Here is a 24,487-nt window from a genome sequence, read left to right as displayed (position 1 = left end):
GAGCCAGGAACACAGACTTTGATCGTCTGTGATTCGTATTATTGCGTCCAGTCATACAATGAATATCTCAATCATTGGATACTGAACGGGTTTAGAGATTCTAAAGGGAACACCATTAAACACAAAATATTGTGGGGAAGGGTGGCTGATCTTAAGGATAAGCTGCCATGTGTCCATGTAGTTCATACATTGGGGCACCAACGTGTAGGAATACATGTTGCCCGTAATACATTGGCTGACGAAGCAGCCAAAGCTTCAGTAGCTACGGCTTCTGTGGCTGCAGTGACTCGTTCTCGAACGAGGTTGGATAATGAAATACTGATTGCCGTTAAAGCCTCGGCTGCAGGCAAGCCCCTTCCGAAGGGATACCCTACGAACTATACATATCATATCGGTGCACAGAATGTTGCTTTTGCAACAATTCCAGATGTTGGTGATCAAGTGATCCCAAATGAAGATCAAAGATTGGAACTGATTACAGCTGCACATGAGGGTGTCGCTTCTGCACATGCTGGTATACAGGCAACTATCACCATTCTACAACAACGGTACTGGTGGCCTGGTCTGTGCAGATGGACTAAACAGTATGTCCTTTGCTGTGACATTTGTCAGCAGATTAAGGGCTCGAATATCAGACACCCTCCGCAGACATCTCTCTTAGTGTCAGACAAACCACTCCATTGTGTGTACCTGGACCATTGTGGTCCTTTGCAACCTGATGGTGCATACAAATACATTTTAGTGGCTGTAGATTCCTGTTCTAGATTCCTGTGGGTATGGCCACAGCGGTCGGCTGACGCCCGGACTGTTATAAAAGATTTGCTGATCTTTATCGGTACATATGTGGTTGCAGCATTCCATTCGGACCAGGGCCCTGCATTTGCCTCTAAGGCTTTCAGGGACACCATGAGGACGATGGGTGTTGAAAACCATTACTCCTCACCATACCATCCCGAGGGAAATTCGGTTGTGGAGAGGCGGAATCGTGATCTAAAGCAGTCCTTAACAGCTCGAGTATTAGGTTCAGGCCGCAGTTGGTTACATCACCTATATGGGGTCCAGAGAGCACTGAATAATCTGCCAAGACGGTCCTTGAGGGGAAAGTCTCCATATGAGGTTCTCTTTGGGACAACTATGTATGTTCCCGATCTTGATGCCCCTGGTATGGTGGCAGCAGAAACACCATTTGACATAAAAGAACGTCTCGCTGTTTTACAGGAGCTTCAACAATTCCGTGATGATAAATCATCTGCGAGCGCTGCCACCCTGGGAATAAGGGATTTGGCTAAATCTTCGACTGGCTGGATTCCTAACGTTGGTGATCTGGTTTGTGAGAAGATTGCTGTGAGAAAAGTGTTTGGTCCAGCATACAGAGCACCTGTACCGGTCTTGGGGATAAAAGGCACCAGGACTGTCATCCTTCCGCCATTGTCTGGTTCCAAATCAAACAGATTCATCTCCATTGATGACATCAAATTACACCATGTGGCCGATTCTTCACAGTAGACCAGGAGGTCCCTTGGGTGGTTCCCGATCCCCTCTCACTACCCAACAGGACATCCCTCTGCATAGTAGGATGACCATCGCTACTACTGACTACGCAACTATGTCAGCTGCTGTTCCAGACACTTCCTCGACCATGGGGAGGGCGGAAAATGAACATTTGTTGGTTCCTGTAACAACTTCGGAGAACACACCGCTACAGGATTTGGCTGTATTTTACACGAACACTTCCACGACTGGTAACGTCATCTATCATGAACCTCCACGAACAGTGGATGGGAATTCGATGAGTCCTGGGTTTGCGGAGACTTCCTCTGGCTATTTTGTGGACATTGATGATTTTTCTTCAGATTTATCCTCAACTGAGACTGACTAACTTTCCAGAGGTAGCAAGTTCTATCAATGGCTTAAAAAGAACTATTTGATATATCCATGGAACTATCTCTGGTTCTGTTTGACAATTATTGCATTGTTTTTATGGATTGGTTTTGTGACTGTTTTCTTTTTACTAATTAATGGTCACTATATTGCTGATCGCTCCTCAGTGGAGCCTGTTGATGTAATTTTAACACTGCATCTTTCATCACATAAGGTCCGACGTGATTTGTCCCCTGTCAATATTACAGCTATTCCAATTTCTGATGGGATTGTTTGGGACAAAGTTCCGTTCGATATGTACGGGCCTACAGAGATAATTCAAATACCATACGTGTTCAAGATTTCTATGTCTGATGTTATTACACCTAATGTTGTCTCTGATGATTGGGATGTCCAAACAGTGGATTCCATGCTAACTGAAATGAAGGACTACTCCGCTTTTGGAAGTGATGATGTATATGATTCTACAATGAATTATGGTGAAATGTTCTGCTATAATAATTGGGGACATCACTACCTGCACCGTGCAACTAGATATAGGCCTCTTTTTAACTACACACAATGGGAACATTGTTCAACACCACAGGTGGGGAGTCCAAAGTATTACAGTGACAAATTCACATACTTTTCTGGGCATGATACAACGAAAGCTGAATCTTATTATTTTAAATTACCTAAGACACACATTAGAAAACTGTTGCTAACAGATACAAAACTGATTTATTCAGATCCCTTTGTTTCCCGACTTTCGATTGAGGGTTATGAATATTGGAAGAACACTATCGATTTGAAGAGTGTATGGGGGACGCAAGATTGGCAGATACAGGGTAGGGAGGCTTTGTTTCGAGCTTGCTTAATTCCTGTGCAAATGATTTTTTTAAATGACACTGTTGAGCAGACATCATGTCTGGGATTAGCTAAAATAAAGGATCTAAACACGCCCAGTATCCCTAAACCGACAAAATTTAAAGATTGGCAACACTTTCTAAATGTTTCTGAGGAAAGGCTAGATGCATTGGTTAAGGCTGGTGACTATAATTCTTCACTTTCCAGTCCCGGGGGATGGTTGGTATGGCCCACCAATACTGAGGAGTGTCAAAGGCGTTTTTTGAACTCTTCAGGGTTTTTTTCCATTCATAGACCAGACCCTCGCTTTTTGTCAGGTCAGCATGCTGGTATCATTACAACATACAGTGTGGGCAAGCTGTGCCAACAATGGGTACAAACGAACACCTTAACAGCGGTGAAACAACACCTGAATACTCTTTCTGACAGTATAGACCTACAAGATTTCCTATTAGGTCCTAGAAAACAACGCTCAAAACGGTTTTTATATGCCATGTATAATGACATTTGGAAACTTTCTCAAATTGAGGCTGCTGCACGTTTACGGCAACTTGATAAAGAGAATTTGGAAAAGCACATTGGCTGTTGTCGACAATGGCATGAACACGCTATCCAACAGGATTTATTCCCTGTCGAATATAGTGTCATCTGCTATTGATATCACTCAGACTGATTTGTCTCGGTTATATCATGGGCAAACACAGCTGCGTTCCATCATGCAGCTGAGTTGGGCATTGCAGACGCTGAAAAGTGGCCACATTCCATGGAAATACCTTAATGGGAGTGAACTATTCGCTGCTTTTAATTTTTCCAGGGAACAAGTGACAATGGCTAAAAGAGAGGCTCGTTTCACCTTGTTTCAAGTAGAAAAATTAGATAAGTTGCCCTTCACGGTAGCAGAGAGTCCTTCAACTATCTGGCTCTTACACGGCATTATTAATTTACCGTTTTCAACGTTTCGTTTCTCAAGCTGCCTGAAACATCTTGCAGTGGGACGATATGAACGGCTAGGAGATAGCTTTATTAAGGAAGAGTGGGAGTTGCCCTTTGAGTATCGATGTCTGAACGGCAAACAAGAGGTCTTTCTTAGCGGAAGTGAATGTGAGACTACTGTTCGTCATTCCATGATATGCAAACAGGTGTCTCTTCACGGTCTTTGCAATGCGGGGGTCGCGAATTTGGCCTGTTTTCTGAAGGGTACTCCCGTCCCCTTGATTCGTTCAGTGTTTCATGTTCTTTCTAATGGGAGTTATGTTCTTCTGAGCGATGACAGCTGTTGCGGCTTGCGACCTGGAATTGCCTACGCAATCTCAGTCACGAAGGTCGTTACGTGTTGTGGCCATGTTTTGTTTCCCCCCACACGAGAGATACAAGTATCTGAAATGTGGCCCCACATTGATACTATTAATGTGAACTATGACAAGTTGAGTAGACTGAAGGCGCTATTGTTTCAAAAACAGGTCGCCTTGACATCCGCAAAAGAGACGTATGCTCTCCAGGTTGCGAGATCATCAGCCGAGATACAATCCCTTTTAAATACCGATTTCCCCATACACTTTGGAGAGTTGGTATCGAGAATATTCAATGCTTCAAGCACCACTGGGATTGTTCATTTCTTTAAAGCTGTCGGGTCTGGTTTCGTGTCCATCTTCCAGACTGTCTTCGGAGTCATCCCATCAGCCATCCATTCTCTCTTTTCCAGTGTGTTTGGTGGCTTTCCAATTATTTGGGCTTTAATTGGCGGACTACTACTGCTATTTTTTCTGATTCGCGGTGGTTGTTTTTTTCCAACGACACAGAGCAATGGAGCCGCTCCCATCAACCCCGCTGTGCCGTGAACGCATGGTTCGGATCTTCGGTACACCTTTGCTGGTGGAACTAGAGTTTGACTGGCCATTGTCATTCCGGCCTCTACTCTGGTGTGTACAACCGGTGTTCCGCTGCATATGGTGTCTCTTTGAACATCTGCCTATGGTCTGTCTTGCTGTTGCACCAACATCTCCTGTGGACCACGAACTGCTGATGTCCCCGATGAGGGTTCATACACGGGCATGCCCCTTGAGACTGAGGTTGCTCCGCGAGGCCACCTATGAGCCTTCTGTTATACAAACTAACATGGATGAGGACGCTGCAGCGAGTGTCGATACACCGATGAATATGGCTCACTTCTGCTCTGTGGATCCGTTTGTCCGCCCAGCTCTCAATTTCACTTCAGACGATGTTGACTCATTTTTAAGATCCTTGAATGGTGACTTCGATGACATTCTTCAAGATCCTGCATATAGCACATAATTTGGTGAATTCGCTTGCCAGTTCCCAGTTCTAAAAAATTGCAATTTAACTGAAAGTTTGCGATACTTGTCATGGTTGATATTAACATCTCTGAATGTTTTTTAATAAAAACGTATTTTAACACACAGCATTTATTTTTGTCATTACGTACATTTTTTTAGCTTGAGTTTTCATTGTCGTTTTTTGGCTTTTTGGTTCAGTAGCAGCTTTTTTAGCGCTTGGGTTTCCTTACCTTCATCATACCTGTTACGGCAATGGGGAGGGTGTAGTGAATCCTAGTATGTTTTAGCGGGATAACAGGAGTTAGCTTAGCCGTAGGCTTGTAAACTCGTGCCCCCGTCACCCAGTGACTTTTAACCTACTTAGCTTGCTCTGTCATAGTCCATTTAATTATTTATTTCCTTTAAAATGGCGGCCTTGTTTATAGTTAGGCCACTTGTTATGGGTTCTATTATCAGTGTCATTGCGCCAAGGCGTCAAGATCAAGCACGAAAGACAAACATACAGTAGGCATTCACACTTAGGGATTTTCCCTCTCTATACTTTCGAGGGATTGTTGATATTAATTGCCGTCCCAAGCATGCCTGTTATCTATTGTTATGAATAACACTTATGTCAGGGGACTTTGTAGATCTGTATAAATACAACACACTTTTAGACAGATAATCAGAGGGATTCCGACCAGAGGGCATCGGCACCATCGCTGATACCGATGCTGCAGTCATCTTGACACTGATCCAGTCTTCGTGTCCCTGCGGAGTCTGAGATAGAGACCTCATTCCAAGGTAACGAGGGTTGGGGGCTCCTCTCATGGACACGGTTTTGGCAGATTAGGTTTAACGAACCCAGCTCTTCCTTTTTAGGTAGGAGGTTAGACCTACTCTCCTTAGGGTATTAGGGCTTATTCCATCTTTTACATATACATATATTTCTTTCATATATTGCATAATGGTGGGGGTCTTTATAACAATGACTCTCCTCTTTACAATACTGTTGCTTGGTATATTCATTATCCTAATCATTGCAGTTCATGCAACTTATCACAAATTGCAGTTATGTTGAATAAAAACTATTATAACTTTACTGCATCTGTGTTATTGCCTTTGTTTGTATGAGACATAAATCTGTGAGAAAAGGGTAATTTCCGTTTAACCACAACAACCCTGAGATATTGTATTTTGAGTCCATGCGTAAGCAACTGCTACAAATCACCTTTTACTATTGTGTTTTTGGTGAGGTACTGCTAGTAAGCTGGTAAGGTTTGGACAACAGTTACAAATAGTTGTAGGAAGAGACTTAGTCACCTACAAACAAAAGTACTGTCATCCTGAGACCAGCAGTCTTGCTCAGAGCAAGAGTCCAAACTACGACACTTCATTATGCCTCTCCCCCTCTCCTTCACCACAATCCATGAAGATCTTAATACACTTCAGGATGCCACCATGATCAGCTGCTTCGCTCCCCACCACCCGACGTTAGCAAGCCTTTCAGATCCTCCTGCACCGTCTACACCCCCTGTTGTGTTCTGGATAGCATTTTCTTTTCTTTCCTTTTCTTTTCTTCTTAACTCTTCTTGTTTCGACCATTGGACAAAATATTATCATGTACTTTTGGTAGCGCCAAGGCGCTTGATTGTATATGATAATTGTGGTTATCTCAATTAATAAAGAGATTAAAAAAATATATATATATATATATATATTCACGGAGCTATTGCAGAGTAAAATGTGGATAATTAATTCAGACAAAACACAGGGACTATCGCAAAATGTGCAGTTCCTAAGTATTCAGTGGAATCCAGGACACAGAGAGATGTTGTTACAGGTAAAACATACGATTTTGGAGTTTGCTACTTCTCGCACTAAGCAAGAGACACATTGTTTCATGAGATTGTTTGATTTTTGGAGAGAGCATTACCCTCACCTGAGTGAAATCTTAACCCTTTGGTACAAAGAGACAAGAACAAAAAATTAGTTTGAATGGGGCGAAGAGCAGCAGTGTGATTTTGATTTGGCAAATGAAATAATTCAGCAGGCTTTAGACTTGCGGACAGTGCAGGAAGGAGACATTGTGTTGCATGTAGTGTTCCTGGGGTTTGGACTAAAAAATGATCCGATGGAACTTTGAAAAAACTGGAGTGAGCATTTAACTGAAGCCCTCCATATTCTGAATAACAAACCCTTGACAAATGCTGAAACTGCCCGATAAAAACGTTAGCCCTGATACAAACATATGTGGCTGCCAATACCATTGTGTACTGCGAAATAAAACCTGGAGCTTCAGCTCCTTATAGAGCCACACCAGAATCTGCAGGTCTTGACCTACACGATTACAAAATTGCCCAACTTGTTATAATTCCAGTGTATGGAGGATTGATGAGGAAGGGGACTGCCTTCTGAAAGTACAAGGAAAAGGAGGTTTTGGTTCAACTGACAAAAACCCTGATGCTAAGGTGTGGATGGAATCCCCAAAAGGCCCTCCAGAACCTGCAGAAATTATAGCAAAGGGCCCCAATAATGTCCTGCTTATCATAAAACAAGGAAAGGAAAAAGGGGAGCACATTCCAGATGACAAATGTTATTTGCAAGAAAAATCATACTTGTTTCTTTTTACAGATCATACTACGACTTGCCTCTGATCATGAGTGTGCTGTGTGGTCTCCCTTCGGGCGTGTGGGGTCAGGGGAGGGACAGCACCATCAACCTGAACCGGATTGATCAACCACGTTGTACAACACCCCTGCTGCTTTTAAAGAGCAAAACCTATGGATTCATTTGGCGCTAATTGTGCTTAACAGATCAAAGTTCTGCATGGGAATAATGCAGAGGACCATGGATGTTCTATCAGCCTGTTTGATTGCAATTCTAATGGAACTAACACATGGCTTGTTATCACCTGATGATTGCTGCCAGTTACATTAAGCATGTTTAAGTTACCAGATGGCTGACTATTCTCGTATGGGAACCTCACTTTTACTTACATTCCAGCAAACATTACAGGTGGACCATGTACCTTTACATGATTAGGACTCATGATGTTTCCATCTAACTCTATGCCAACTTTTTATCCTAGAGACACTATTGACTCACTTATTATCCCAATCAGAATATATAAGCTTCAGTCTTTTTAATGTAGGTGTGCCTTGTTGAACTGTTTATAAGATCAGTACGTTAATCCCACTTCCATTGCTTTATAGGGATTGTTTTTGTCATTTCATTATGTTGCTGTGTACAATGCATACCTGATTTGCTTGTAATTTATTTTATTTTTTAAAGAGAGAGAGAGGTTGATTTTAAACCTGTAGGCTACACAAGTCATTGGTCAAAGGGAAGAATGTAGTGATGTGTGTGTTTTGACCACTGACATCGTGTTGCACCACTTTGCACCTGGCTTAGCTGTCCACCGTCACAAAAGTGGTCATCAGTTACAGACTCCATTTTGTATTCAGCTTAGCCTTAGCTTCAATGCCACATTAAAAGCTGCAAGTGATTTTACACGTTGTACAGTGTGCATTCTGTTTTGTTTTCGTACTTTTTCCCACCAAGGGCTTTGGTTGATAAGAATGTACTCAGACGGCAGAGAACCGCCTTGTTTTGGGTTGGCACCTTGAGATTGTGGCCACATCCTGACGTGTTATTTTCAAAGCTAGCCGAAAGCAATCAGCATTTTTTGAACAACTAAACTTCTGCAGGGAGAGGGAAGTCTGGAATTCTCCTCTCTTGTTTGTTTAAAGTATAATGCTGAGACCAGATGGACCGGGGACAGAGCAGATCTCAGGCGCATCCAGGACTCTGGAGTGTGTCATCCTTCCCGTGAGGATAATTGATCTCTCGCTCCTCAATCGATTCAGGGATCTGGCGATTTGATGCTGATAGGAGAGAGATGAAGGAGTTTTGCCTCATGATGATGCATACTTTTTAATTCATTATTTGCTTTGCATTATAATATAGATACATATATTTGCTGTGTATATTGCAGTGGAGAATCATTTGTGTATGTTTACATTTCATTGCTGAGACAATTTTTAACTGTGTGCTTTTAATATGCTAATCTCCTTTAGGAACCTTGTGTGGTGAAATAGTAAATGTCTTCTTTGGACTAAGAAGTGCATTCCAGAGATTTTTGTCAGTGCATGAGTGTTTCAGCCCGGTCATTAGTGAAGAGCAAAACACTCCCTTAAACTGACTAGAGTGAGGGTCCCTACTTGGACAGGGTGGAAGCCACTGCCAACTAGAGACCTTATTTTTACACATACCCCATTTCTAACAGGTACTAACAACAGATGCGGGCATCGAGAGAGAGATCCTCCTAGAGCAAAAATAAGCCTTTAGCAACAACAAAGATTGTATTTGATGGTAACACACCCAAAATGGCTGCCATGCACACAAGAAGCATGTTTTCCTACAGCTGGTAGTGCCTGACTTGAGCAGAGTGTAATGGGTGTAAACACACACAAGATGGCCATCATGCACGCAAATAGTATGCCGCTCTACAATTGATGATGTTTGTACATTTTTTAGCTCCTCCGAGAATGAGCTCACAAGATGACCACTTAACACACCATGGAGATGCATTACTACAGTTGGCGTCACTGACTGCTCCTTTGATGTCACTGTTCATGCATCAGGATTTATGGGGCATTTCCAATCTAGATGTCAAAAAAACAAGTCTGCATCTCCACACAGTAGGATTTTGATTATATGTCACCAGTCTATAGCTCAGTCTGACTGGTCCGTCACTGGTAGTTCGGCTGCTCGATCTTGCAGTGAATGTGCTCCCAATCCTGAAAGTTGCTGCACAAACAGGTTATATCACCACAAAGTGTTGCTTTGGCACTCTCTGAAATCCCATCAAATGTCACCACACGAAATTTAAACAATTGAGAAACAGTTAAGTCGGAAGCAGTTATCTTCTTCATTACACTTTAGCCACTCGTCAGAAGCAAAGATAATTTTCTCCCCAAGGTTTCTCCCCAATACTCTGGAACATTAACAGTGTATGTAATCAAAGTTATTTAAGGGCCAGATGTAGGTAAGTAAGGGTTTGTGAGTCGCAAATTGCGAGTCGGAGCGTCTCGCAATTTGCGAGTCGCAAACCCATATGCAGGATGATGTCTCTGACACCATCTGCGAATCGCAAGGGGGTCGCAAAGACCCACCTCATTAATATTAATGAGGTGGGTCGCAATTTGCGACCCCCTTGTGATTCCCTGCACTCACAGGGATGGTGGCCTGCTGGAGACAGCAGACCACCATGTCTGTGACTGCTTTTTAAATATTTTTTTGTTGTATTGCAGCCCGTTTTCCTTAAAGGAAAACAAGTTGCAATACACTCGAGAAAATGAAACCATTTGGTTTCATTTTTTCAGAGCCATTCACAAAGGGGAAGGGGTCCCATGGGGACCCCTTCCCTTGTGCGAATGGGTTAGCACCCACTTCGCATGGGTGCTAACTGTGAATTGCTTTGCGACCGCATTCACAAAGCAATTTTGCATCGCAATGCGAATCGTAAATAGGAAGGGGAACACCCCTTCCTATTTGCGAGTCGCATTCCCATTTTGCGAGTCGGTAACCAAGTTACTGACTCACAAAATGGGAATGAGCATTGCGGTGCGCGTTTTGCATGGCACAAACAGCAAATTTTGCTGTTTGTGCCATACAAAACGTTTTGTACATCTGGCCCCTAAATCACCATTTTCCAAGCATTGAGGGGAGGGCAGCAGTAGGACAAACTCAGTATCCTAGTCAGCACATTAAACTGGACCGAAACTGCAGATTCTGTAGAATCCCAGAGTTTATCACAACCAGATCAGTCATTATGAAGCATGGGAAAATATCAGGCACACATCAACATTTAGGGCCTGGTTAGGACCCTGGCGGATAGGCTACTCTGTCACAAAAGTGACGGATATCCCGTCCGCCATATTACAAGTTCCATTATATCCTATGGAACTTGTAAAACGGCGGGATATCCGTCACTTTTGTGACGGAGTAGCCTATCCGCCAAGGTCGTAATCAGGCCCCCAGTGTCAGAGATTAAGAAATGCAAGGCAGACATAAGGCTGAGGAAAAAAAATAAGGGAGTTGCAAGAGTGGTAATAGAGTAAAGAAATGTTTGGAACTGCGGTCCAACACTAATAGTTATCATAAAACAAGGTAAAGAAAACTGAATGAATAAATTCGATTTTTTAAAGCTCACAAATGACCATGGGCATCTTGTCGCTAGAAACTGTCATGGAAGGAACTGTAACCGGTCTTAGAATATATTAGTTATAGAGCAACCAGGTTTTAAGCACTACAATGGAAGAGGGGAACAAGTCTGGGAAAATTACTAGAAAGACTGATGATAAGGAGACCTCCTCCAGCAATGATTATGTCTGTAAGTGACTGAGAGGGGACACTGGTACCCAAGCAGCATTTAATGAGTGTTTTCAGTCAGTATTTAAAAGAACGGTACCTAATACAGCCTGGATATCATGGGTGCTGTGGAACTGCATCCTCATATGCCTCCTAAACAAACAACTGATTTCGCTGAAGGGTACATTATTTAAAGCTGAAATCATCTAAGCCATGCAGGTTGAATAAAAGGAAAACACCTAGAGGTAACGGCCTTCCAGCAGTATTTTACATCACCTGTGAATAGATGTTATCAGATGAACTGCTGACAATGATTAAGGCCCTAATTACAACACTGGCAGTCCGAAAACCGCCAGGGCTGCGGTGGCAGTCCAACGGCCGATGGGGTGGCGTTGAAGACCGCCACATTACTGGCACTCACTTAAAAAAAAAAAACACACACACACGTATTCACCTATGCATAAACACACACACACACACTTATATTCACACACGCAGACATACACCCACTAACTCACACACACACACAACAGCCCCACACCCTCCTACCTCCCTACCCTGTTGGACGATCGACTTACCTTGTCTGGCGAGGAGGTCGTCCGCCAGGGAAAAGGACCCGCCGCTTCCACCGCCGGCAGCCCCCACCATCAAGACACCGCTATGCCGTATTACTGCTCGTAATACAGCGGGCGGATTCCTTTTGGCTAGCGGTGGCGGCTGTGGATGTGCCTCTGCGTTGCAGACTGCCAGCACGTCTGCTGACAAATTTCTGCCCAAATTTGGCCCGAATCCTTCAGTAGTCGTAATATGGCAGTCGGAAGTTTGCCAGCACTGGTGGCCTTCTGGCGCCCACGGCTTCGGCGGTTTTTGTAAAAGACTGCTGAAGTCATAATGAGGGCCTTAATTATTAAAGAAGCCAAGGAGCTGGGTCATCTACCCCCAATAAATGCAAGAAGCCAAAATAGTTATGATCCTTAAATCCAATTATGTAAAGACCATTTGGCTGTAAAACAAATTACAGACCATTGTCACTGCTTAATGTCATTGGCTATCAGGTAGCAAAGAATTATCTTAGTACTAATCCACGAAGACCGTTGTAACTTTATACCAAGTAGCAACACAAAACATGTCCTCAGACAGCTAGCCTATATTTGGGGGCGAGCTCAGGTTAATGGATAGGTAACATGAACATATCGTATGAATGTACACAAGCAATATGCTTTTTCAATAGGGACATTAAGGTCACAACTAAATACTACTGCAAGAATAAATCAGTTTGGCAAAATTTACGGTCTCAAAATTATCTGAAATAAATTGTTGCTGAATCTCTGACAGCTGTATAAATAAGCTTAAAGGGAAACCAGAGGCTTTAGATTTCTAGGAATCAGGAATAGGAATAATGCAGCACTCAGCTATCAATAAAATATGGATAAAAATAGATCTAATCTATGGAAGTCAACAGACCTCTGGAATAAGCTACCCATGTTGAATAGTCGATTATGGGATGAATATATTTGTAGTTCACATACTAGCACATTGCCCCTAAAAAAGAAGCAAAATTGGGCAAAAAAAATTAATGAGAGCTGGAAATTAACAAAAAATATTTTTATGTGTTCCATAAAAAACAACACAAACCCTCACTCACTCCACGGGATGTGCTTCATCATCAGGTTGCTCCTCATCCAGGATGCAAATCCATCATAAGCCTATACTGGTTTCTTTTTTTAAAGAACTGTGTAGTAGTATGTATCCATTATAATCTGTAACCATCACCCACTAGGCCAAAAGCAAATAATCTAGGGGTTTAATAGTGGTTTTTAAGGTACAGAGTGGTAGAACATATAAACACAAATTTCCATGCTTCTGATGAAGTTAACAACACACCAAAATGTGCAGGAAACAATGTGGTGTGACAATAATTCTGTAATAGAAAATTTAGACCGAGGTGCAAACCTATAAATGAATACAGAAAAGATGGCAATATATTCACATTTAAAATTACCACTAGAGCACAATTCCCAAGCAATGGGAACATATAGCCATTCCTGATCTTCTAGTCAAATTTGGTACAGGCACCTAGTCTCTCCTAATACAGAATCCCTCTCCACATTGGTGGAAGAGTGCCTAGGTACATTTAACTGTCTTTACCAGGCAATTTCCTAAAATGGGCAATGGATAGTTTGGCTATCATCAGCATATACAAGGCGCCTTGAAGAGATACAAACCTTCATCCTCAGTATGGCCTAGTATTGGAGCCAATAGCTCAAAAAGGAGCGAAAACCTAATACTTTCTTGTTTGCCTCAAATTTCAATCGCCAATATGTATATTTGTGGCTGCATTGTGAACACAAGTGTTTAAATAAGTGAACAAAGCACCATGTAACTTTAGCTCACATGCAAGACACTGCCATCCACCTATAAGCAATGGTGAGGTTCAAAATTAAAAGCATTCATTTTACTAAAATGTGATTATGTGTACATTGTGTATTACCTTTCTCATTATGGTAGGTACTGCCAAAGGCCTGTTTCAGACTAGCAGAAATCTCACAGCAAATAAGGTGGCTTTTCAAGATAGAAAAACATAGAAAGAGAGAATGGGAAGAAAGTGGAGAATGTTCCAGTTTTTGGGAGCGTTAACAAGATGATTTTCTGAGAGGGCTAAGCAGAGTGAGGAATACCACTTAAACTAGTACAATGCTGGCAAAAAAACACATTACATATAGGACAACAATAATCAAATGGAAAGTAAAGAGGATCAAAAACAGAAATGGGGGAAATGTGGAGAAAATAAAAAGTTAGAAAAAAATGAAGGCTTTATTGCTATAAGGGAGAGGAATGTAGAAGACAAAAAAAGCAGGCATGGGTACCAATTAGGAGAAAAGAGCAGTAGCTAAAGTGGTTTAGTACCAAGGTGATAATCATGTTTTTAGGTGTTTAAAAAGTGACCAGAGCGGAGTGTGATGGGGCCATTAAGAGTTGAGATCTACAAGGCAAGAGACATGAAGTTAGAAGAAGCAGGAGAAGTGGAAGGTTTATACAAAAATCAGAAGCATCATATAAAAAAAGAACCATTAAAAGGGGAAAAGAAGATGCCTGGGGTAGAAAGCAGATGACAGTTCTTGTGTGGGGAAAAAACATACTTTCTTTTTGTCATGGAGAAGCCAGACACAGTAAAGGGACACCCTTGACTTAGCAATGAAAACTTTACAGAGTGTTCCACATTCAAAGGCAAAACCTAGGTAAAAGTACAGGGAAAGAACTGGAGTAGCATAACAGAGAATATCAATATAAAGTCATCACCACTGAGACAGAAAACGTTAATTGCTATACTGCCTCTGGCAAATCAACCCAACCTCCCAAATACATCTCCAGAATTTTGAGTTATTAAAAGGGTGTCATGCCCTCAATTAAGTTATTAGCCTTGATTTTATATCCAATAATTTAACAGAAGAAAACAAATGTAGCATCAAGAGAAACCCTGTCATTTTCCCATCCCAAAGTGGCTTCTGGCAAAGCTATACCCACGGAGAAGTGTCTAAGCACATCACAGTTCAACGGTAGTGCAACATAACTCTTCTTCTAATTTGGTAACTTCAACCCTCATTTTAGGAAACACCCTTTCATGAGTGACCAGCCTATGTGTTGTGGAATGTTGTAGTGAGATGGCAATATAATGTCTCTCCTTACATTACCATAACTCATTCTTTAAAAAAAAAAACTGATGGTCACGATCTACTAAGACTGGCAATGCTTTGTAATCTGAAGCCAGAATTGTTATGAAAATGTTGGCACTAAAAGTGATTTGGGTAACAGGTCAATAAAGTAGAGCATTTGTTCAGTATTTGTTCTGTTTCTCAGTCTCCAGTACCTTTATTTTACTGTTGGTTACACTCCTGCTCCTTACAAAAGTTGTAAACATTATGGATAGTCCCCAAATTAGACAGTCACCGTCCAAGGCTTTGCTCAGTTTTTATGGCCTTCAACCATTCTCTCTTTATTGGTTTTATCAGTCTTTCACATTGACTAGCTGAAATCATCAGCAGTTCCACTGTCCCTAATATTAAAGTTGATCTTCATTATTCTGCTACATCCAAGAGCAACATTATTGGTAAAAGGAATGCAGGAGATTTATGCCAACAGCTATCAAATATGTCTAAACATAATGCGATATAATCATGACATTTGCTAAGTTCTGCATGGTAGTTGCAAACTCACTTTGGAGAAAAAAAGCAGAACAGTCTATGATCCTTCAGTGGAAACAAGGCTAGATTGGCCTTTCTGCACCTCTACTGTTTCCCTGTAGGTTGCAAGCTAGGGTGCTGTTTTGACAGTAGGATGGGCTTCCATGACACAACAATGCCCCTACTGCCCCATTTTTTGTTTAGGCTTTTGCAGCAAGGGGTTGGTTTGGAAAGTTTTGGCATGGCTGCTTTTGGTTTTCAATCTGGCCAAGTGGCAACATTGACTATAGGGTATTGTGGTCTTATAGAAGATCTCTTGTGACCTGAAGTAACAAGGATTTCTTAATTTGAAAGCCTTGTAACAATTGTTAAACCACTTTTTGAAAATGGACTAATGTTTGATGTGCCAACCTAGGATAAGATCACTGCATTTTCCCTACTAAATTTGTAGTCGCCCTGCCTTTTATGAATGTGTGCAGAATGATGCATGTATGCCTCCGAGGCAAAACATCACAGAATACTCTCAAGTGCATATTGCATGGGATGTATTGGGGGGAGTATCTACCGTTTAGTTTGGCAGGTTGCTGACTTTATGTTATGTTTTATTAGTTGTTCTTATTTTTAACAACAGAACCTTGGTTTGGGCATTACTTGGTGAGGGTTCCAGATTCTGGCAGTTGCTGTCGAGGTCTGGAGCAGTCACCAGAAGAAAGCTGTGTGCTGTCCATTGGAGGTTATGGAATTAAACTTCTATTTCTTCATCATCACATGTCTGTGCCATCCTAGGATATATCATAGTTCGGCTATGAGCTGCTGCATCCATGGCACACCTTTTGAACAGAACCTCTTCAGTATATCATTTTGGAGGTTATGAAAAACAGTACCGCTGGCAGGATTTCTGCCTACAATCTTTAAAGACAGTATTACCTCCGAGTATAGACATTGCTGAGCCTTTTTACTAGACTTTCTTTTCAAATTTAACCACAAGCATTTTGAAGGTGAGCACGATATCCATTTACTCTGCCAGCGCGAACCAGCACTGAGCTGCATAGCGCTACCTTTCCTCTCGCGCTCCCTGTCTCATGGTCAACTCTCTGGGAGATCTTATGTGCTCCACCTTGCAATCTACTATTTGGAGAGGACTCTCACACTCTGCCTCACACTAATTTTCCAGAAGACCGCAGGCACCACAGTAACTTAAACATACAAATGCTCACCTGTTTCTGACATCCTTGTTGCTGTTTGCTTGTCTCACGTGCTATTTATGCAGTTGTTCATCTATATCTTGACCACAATTACGTACTGCTCTTGACACCACACCATCAAGCCAGGATTGTAAACTTGCTTTAGAATGGCTTGTGTACCGCTGGATGGAATTGGTCACTGCAGCAAATTAGGCTACATGTCTCTTGGTGAAGCGCACATGAACTTCCATTTTAACTAGAAGTGTATCACTTTGTGTAAGGAAGCTACAAGTAAAGGCTACTAGTCTACAATATGCAGAATGTGAGCATTCCTATAGCATTTCCCGCTGTGTCAGGTGTTTACAGGTTTAAATAGGAGCACTAGGTCAAGAATTTTAACAGTTATCAAATTGCTATAGATGGATCTAATTATGGCCCCACAAGAAAACTGGCTTAGGCCTGATGGTCAGAGGACATTTGACCAATTACTACTTGCTAATCAACTATTTTAAGAAGATTGAGATGTATACATGGAAGCCATTAATAGACTTCACAACCATTTAAAAGACGATTCCAGTGCAACTGTTGAAAAGCATAGATTTTTTAAAATCATCTGCAATTGCAGCACCAATCAGTTGACAACTTTTTTTAGCTGAATTGCGCGTATTGGCCTCTACTGGTGGGTTGATGGCAATTTTGACAACTACTTAAAGGATCAGCTAGTAGTTACTTGTTACAATAAACAGATACATGAAAGATTATGCTGCTATAGTCTCAGTCTACCAGACTCATTGGAAATAACTAGAGGTATTAAGAGATCTGTAATGGCATCGAAAGAATTGAACAAGTGCAGAAGCTTTACAGATCTGGAACATGTTAATGTGATATCTTCCAGACCAAAGCTCAATACTGAACATTCAAAAGATATAAAACTAGAGAAAATAGTTGTGCATTTACATTCTTCTTGCTCCAGATGTGCTTCTAGCTCTTGGACAGATGTGTGTAACGTTTTAAAAAGTTGGGTTCTTCGCCAGGGTGTGTAAAAATGCTAAGAAGGTGGTGTTCTTCAACTATGAGAATTCTAATAAGGGAAACAATGAAGTGGAGCATTACTATATTCAAGTGGTTTTAGCCATCAAAATGGTGGACACCTTCAAATTGGTGCCAGGGGAGGTGACCCTATATGCAGGATAGGAGTAGGTGATGTAGAAGTGGAAGTAACAGTTGATTTTGGCTACGCTATCACCATCATTACTGACAAATTATACTTGAAGGAGTGGAGAACAGTTCAGTTATGTCCTCCTGATATGCAGACAGTGGCTTTCGGAAGACATACTATTTACATGATGGGATATTTTCCTAAATCGATTACATATAAAGACAGGTCAATTTTCTCCAAGGTCTATGAGGCCAAGAAAGATTTCAATATTCTAGGTTGGAGGGATCAGGGTGCATTTTGGATGGTGTTGAGGCAGGGTACTGAGTTTACTATATACCCTAGTAAATACTAATTCCTTCGCTCCACAATCTTTGGACAGTTACTGAGCATTCATGATTCCTTATTTGAAGGCAGGTTAGGATTAGTGAAGGGTTTCAAACACAAGATGTTATTAAAAGAAGACACTGTCCCTTTTATGAACAAGGTTAGGGGTGTTCAACTGAGCATTAGGATTTAAGTGAAGTACCATTTGGACATGGTTATGTACAGAAAGGTCATAGAACCAGTTGATTTCATTACAAAACTGAAGGCTGCGATTATGCATAACCTTTGAATTGCCACTCCTGCAGCAGCACCTTAAAAACATTTTCATAACCAGGACATATTCCAGAATTAGACTAACAATCCATAAATAACAGAGCAGTAGAACAGACCTCATCTTTGAAAAGCTGCTCCTGTTCAGATAAGTACCTCATTTTGTGTTACTCTGGAGATGGATATGTTGTTTATGTTATGTATTTTGTGACTCTATCTTCTAATATACGGAAGTGAAGAGTCTGTTTCAATGGTTGGAGTTTTTGTTGTTCATTAGTAGGTTTATTTATGATAGGTCAGTAGTTTTTAAAAATGTACCTTTATTAAGAAGGGCTTTTAGCGCGATTTGCAAGTGCGTTTAGGTATTACTTTCATTAACAGTAACGTGCTAGATTGTTTTCCATCCTGGATTTGAGGGCAACATATCACCAGGAGGAGCCCTGTGAGAAGTTTGAACATTGACTGCCTTTAGCACTCCTTTTGGACATTCAGGTTCTTATGAATGCCTTTTGGATCGGCCTATGCAGATTCAGCCTTTCAAAAGTTGATGTTTAATTTGTTTTGGGATTGTAAAATCATGATGGCGTATCAGGATGATATTCTGATGTCCACTGATGATTGTGAAAGTCACTTAGAAGTGTTGGAACGAGTGTTCCCTTCCTTGTGAAGGAAGTGGAGCATTTAGGGCACACACTTTCAGGAGAAGGCATCATGCTGAAGGCTGACTTCGTGAATGCTACTATAAGTAGTCCCAAGCCTGTGGATAAAGACCAGTTGAGATATTTTTTAAGCATGTTCAAATATTATTGAAGATTTACACACAATTTTGCTTTCCAAACCGAACCCCTAAGGAAATTGCTACATAAAGGTGAGAAGTATGTGTGGGGAACTAATGAATACAGAATGTTTGAAACATTGAAGAAATTGATTGTTGATGCTCCGGGAGTTAGTGCTTTCAAAGATGATGTGCAGTCAATTGTGACTGTAGATGCCAGTGGTGTGGGTCTTGGAGCGGTCCTTACCCAATTGGAAGGGATAGAAAGGACCATTGCATTGCCTCCAACTGTCTTCAGCTAAACACAATTATAGAACCATAGAAAGGGAGGCTTTGGCGCGTGTTTTGGTGACAAAACATTTTGTCATTTATTTGTGGGGAAGAAAATATTTGTTAGTTACAGACCACACACTGTTAGTGTACTTGTTGTCCGAAGATAGCTTAAGCAGACCAAGCCTAAGCATGTTAGCAAGGATGTATGAACGTAATTTTGATGTGAAACATATCCTTGGGGAAGGAATTCCAGAGATTATTCTTTCCAGGTGTCTTGTGGAAGGGTACTTTGGTAATCAAAAAGGAGAGGAGTTTGAATGTGTTGTGGAGAGAGTTGGTCGTATTGTGGTTCCTGAAGTTTCCAAAATGCTTCAAGATTGGAAATCTAGTTCTTAACGTGATGTCTTACAGATCGCTATGAAGAATTTTATAGTCAATGGTTAGCACGAAGAGAGGAATCTAGGCAGTGAGTTGAATTCCTCTTTTAGGGTCAAATATGAGTTGACGGGGATATGTAGCCATGACTGAAACTAAGAAGAGGTTGTTTGTTTATTATTTGTGGTCTGGGGTGGATAATGAATGTTGTAGTTGCAATGAGGCAGACAAATCTTTTTAAGTTCACAGCACTCCCCTTTGCGCTGCTGAACTCCCAAAATGGCCTTGGGAAAAGGTAGGCATAGATTTCATTGGGCCAATGTATAGTATACATACAGATATGAGATATAGTTTAATGGTGGAGAACCTGGCACACATTCGGTCATTGAGTTCTTAACAGATCTGTTTAGAAAGGGAAGGTGTGCCCAAAGATTTGGTCATGGTCAATGCAGTACAAATTTTAATCCAGAGCATTGAAAATGTTTCTGAATTTATTTGGCATCAGGCATTTGTTTGTGATGTTGTATAGTCTGCAAGGTAATGGAATGGTGGATAAGTCTAACAGGATGTTGAAGATACTATGTAAGATGCTGTTTCCACTGGAATTGATGTCAGGCTAGCAGTTTGAAGGAAGTTCTGGTGTTATTGCAATATGGTGTATTCCTCCACGGACAGGTCTCCTTTTGTGTTGTTAAGAGGGAGGCTTCTTCTTGTATGACACATTGCCTGACTTGGGTGATGTATGTTGCATGGTGAAGGATGTTCAGGGTATATTAAAGTACAGGTACAATAGTTTGAACAGGGTAAGAGATGTGCACTTTTAGGTAGAGGATCTGGTAAAGATAATGGAAAGCGGTGGAGTAAGATGACTGCTGCTGTAGTAAAAAGAGGATAGTTTACCTGGGAGATGGTGTAACTGTAAGGAAAGGTGACACTAGTGCGTTGGAATCAGGGAGTTGGTGGCTTGGGAATGATTGTGATACTGACAGTGTGGGGTCAGAAAGAGTTCAAAGTTCAGTTTCGACTACTGTTGGAGAAGGAGGTGGTGTTGCATGTGAGAGTGCTGATCTGCCTTCGAAGGTTTTAGGAAGACATAGCAGGTGTGTGCCCAATTCCTTAATTGGGAGAGACACAAGGATTGCATGCATTCCCTGATATTTTCAGGATTAAGTTTTGAACTAGTGTTTCCACGTTTGCTTATTTTGATTGGTTCATGAAATGTTTGGTTGCACTCCGGGGATTTTGATAAATCATTCATGTTGTACTTTTTTGTTTTTTAATATTATTTTGAATTTTAATATGGTTGTAAAGGGGAAGATGTGTTATGTTTTATTAGTTGTTGTTGCTTCAACAATAGAACCTTGGTTTGGGCATTCGTTGGTGAGGGTTCCAGATACCTAGAAGTGTGGGGGGTCTTGGGTAGTCACCACGGAATGACACGTGCAATGTCCATTACTGTTTATGGAATACATGTTCTATTTCTGCATCCTTATGTGTTTGTGCCTTCCTGGGGCATAACAGTTTAGCTTTCTTAACCGACAAAGGGTCTTTTACTTAGGCAAGGTGAATGAGAGAGACAGCATACAAACTGGACATATGTAATGTGATATGTGTTAGCATGTTCAGTAAATATTGAAACTAAAAGGTTGTGGATTTTTTAAAAATGTTTAAGGTGGTGATGAGAGAAAGGAGGAAGGGTAGTAAGTGAGAGGAATATCAAGATGACACAATGCATCACTCCCAATATTGGCACAGACGGTGGTAGATGTGCTTTCACAAAAGTATTAAGTTCCACATCCTAATGGCATAAAATGTCTTGCAATTAAAAGGCCATTCCAGAGATTATTTGTCCAAGAGTTACACCTCAGAGGACCAGCAGAAAATGAAAAAATGTGTTAACTTAATAAAGGTAGACTAATGCCATGATATAATCATGCAACATGCATATACTTTTTGTCATTCACAAGGACACAATCAAAGATAAAACTTGACACTTGATTACCAAAGGGAAACTGGGAAAACTCAATCTTAACTATAGCTTCATTGAAGGCACTCACTGCAGTTACTTACTTTGTGTGCCAATGTGGCTTTTGGAGGCAATCTTAATACGCAAGTAGATGAGAATTGGGTATTCACCGTGGGTAGCCTTTACAAAATGGATTCATATTTTAAAAACTCTGCGATTCATACATATATTGAGGGATCTCACCAAAATGATAATTCTGAGTGAAGGTTCATTGAAATCTTAGCCCTAACAAAGAAAGCATACTAATAACATACAATCTCCCATTCATTGTTTTATATTTAATTCAGTTAGACAGGAAACACATTGTAATTGGTAACTATATACTGAAAGACTCAGTCGATACAACGGCAAGAGGAGATTGCCTAGAAGAAAATATACATCTCAATCACATACACAGGGACAAAATATGTCACTGTAACTTGCTCTGGTGGTAAAAGGAAACATAATTGACTTAGCTTCTTGATTGAAAAGGCAAGGAGAATCCTACAGGAGAACGCAAAAGGAACTACTCTTAGCAAAACAAAAAGTGGAACGTCATCTCAGAAACTGTTGAGGAAAGTAACAGTCCTGGAAGAACATCAAAAGATTTTTTTAATATAAATTAGGTAGCAATAAAAAGTCATAACAAACACATTTTATGAAAAGTAAGTTGAAAACTGCTGGCCTGTATTCTTGGCTTACTGTAAAACGTAACCAGGTCTATATTCAGGAAATAAAAGATGTGAAAGGGAAATCAGTACAGAATATTGGCGATTAAAATAATTCAGGTCCTCTTGGTTTTGTATGCTATTTCCACTGTCTGTACAGTAGCTATGTTTTTATTTTTCCTACATCAAGCCTAACAATGAGTTTACTATGAAGCCACCCTCTTACATTCACTGAGACACCCAAGCAGTGCTCTGAAATGGCTTTGGGCACCACAGGGATATTCCTCTTTAAGGGAGTAACTACTGTCCTCCATTATACGGGTTTGTGAGACTGGTGGTGATGACCCAATTGCCTCTCTGGTGTAAACAGTGCTGCCAGTGTCCCCTAAATGGAAAGTTTTCCTACCCTCTGAGTAAGCCCTTTAAATTAACTTTTGTCAGTTTTTAAACAATTTAGGATCTGCACAGAATCTAAACATGCTGCAGACATTCCCAGCACCATACCTGGAGAAAGCACAGTGTCCAAACAAACAGTCCACGTACAGGTGGCACCACAGATAAAATGTGCCATAAATAATCAATAAAATCCTGACATAACCTATTTTCCATACATCAATCTCATACAGAATCTCCTGTAACTTGTGAATAGTCATTTCTTAGATCACCAAGGGTTCGACTGACAGCACAAATAAGAGGGAGAAAGCTAGACAGACCTGTCAGAGATTTTCAGCTCTACTCTGTATAATCACTGTGCATTTAGTATTCTCTCCACCATGCCCCAGCACATTGACAAGTATAATTCATCCCTCTGAAGCTTTCTTATTTTACTCTCATATCCACATGGTGCACAGTCTCCTGTAGGGTTTCTTAAATCATCAAACAGATCAGATGTGGTGCGATTCTCATATCACTTTGGATATGGGATTCATTCATAAAGCTAGGCGGTTTGAATCCACAAGGAAGGGCAAGATCTTATCCAGTCTGCTTGCTAAAACTGTGATATACATTTCTGCCCTCTCACTTGAAGATAACACGTCTATAGAATATGCAATCTGCCGGATCTTGCCACACCTTGTGCAAGAGATTTGTCTACCTTAATCACACTCCCAGAATTAGCCCAACACTACGCCCCACCTTGTATATGAGATTTGTCTGCCTTAATCACAGTCACAGAAGTGGCCCAACCCTTCGCTGAGAATTTGTTAATCAACTGGTCAACAATTACATCAGCTTTCTGTGAAAACCGTTTATGAGTTTATGAATCAAAAGAGTAAATACATATAATTTTTTCTCCATTTTTCTGTGGGTCTATTTAGCTTTTGTGCAGAGTCTAATCTGCCTAACGTGCAACCAATGCTGTTGTCCTGTGATTCTGGGCATTTTGAGTAAAGCATTATGCCTAGCCACTAGTGAAATGCCTATAATGTACTGCTCCATCGCTCAAAATTGTACCTCTTTCATTTCTGACTTCTGAAATATGTGTTTTATTGTATTTGATTCTTGGGGCCTGATTGAGAGTTTAGCGGATGGGGTTAGTCCATCGCAACTGTGATGAATATCCCGTCCGCCTTATTACGATCCCATAATAACCTATCGAGATCATAATAGGGGAGATGGGATATCTGTCATGTTTGTGACAGAGTAACCCATCCGCCACACTCTAAATCAAGCCCCTTGTCTTTTTTTAGAACTTGGTATTCCAACTTTGTTTCATTGTCCAAATAAAATAGACAATTATTCCAAGACAACAGTCAAAGGCTTATTCGATGAACATAGATATGCCACCAGGAACTCTAGATTGTCAACAACAGAGTCGGCCCTCCACCATTTAACAATTACCATTCCTTTCGGGATGGAACCATACATAATATGGATAGCCAACCATGTACAGAGATTTA

At 41.0% G+C, this 24,487-nt stretch overlaps 1 protein-coding gene and 1 long non-coding RNA gene across 3 annotated transcripts in view; one reads left to right on the top strand and one right to left on the bottom strand.

Moving 5' to 3' along the window:
* The window catches only part of LOC138261618 (uncharacterized), a 286,479-nt gene extending 278,721 nt beyond the window's left edge, over nucleotides 1–7,758 (top strand). The window contains exon 3 of the long non-coding RNA XR_011199127.1: nucleotides 7,635–7,758. This is a non-coding gene — a long non-coding RNA (uncharacterized lncRNA). The remainder of the gene's footprint in view (nucleotides 1–7,634) is intronic.
* Nucleotides 1–24,487, bottom strand: part of LOC138261617 (arf-GAP with GTPase, ANK repeat and PH domain-containing protein 3-like) — a 2,246,054-nt gene that overhangs the window by 1,678,804 nt on the left and 542,763 nt on the right. The gene's annotated exons all lie outside the window — the stretch shown is intronic.

This window comes from Pleurodeles waltl, chromosome 10, assembly GCF_031143425.1.
Source record: "Pleurodeles waltl isolate 20211129_DDA chromosome 10, aPleWal1.hap1.20221129, whole genome shotgun sequence".
Taxonomy (NCBI): Eukaryota; Metazoa; Chordata; class Amphibia; order Caudata; family Salamandridae; genus Pleurodeles; species Pleurodeles waltl.
The sequence above is the reverse complement of the archived record's forward strand: the minus strand, read 5'-3'. Positions and strand labels throughout refer to the sequence as shown.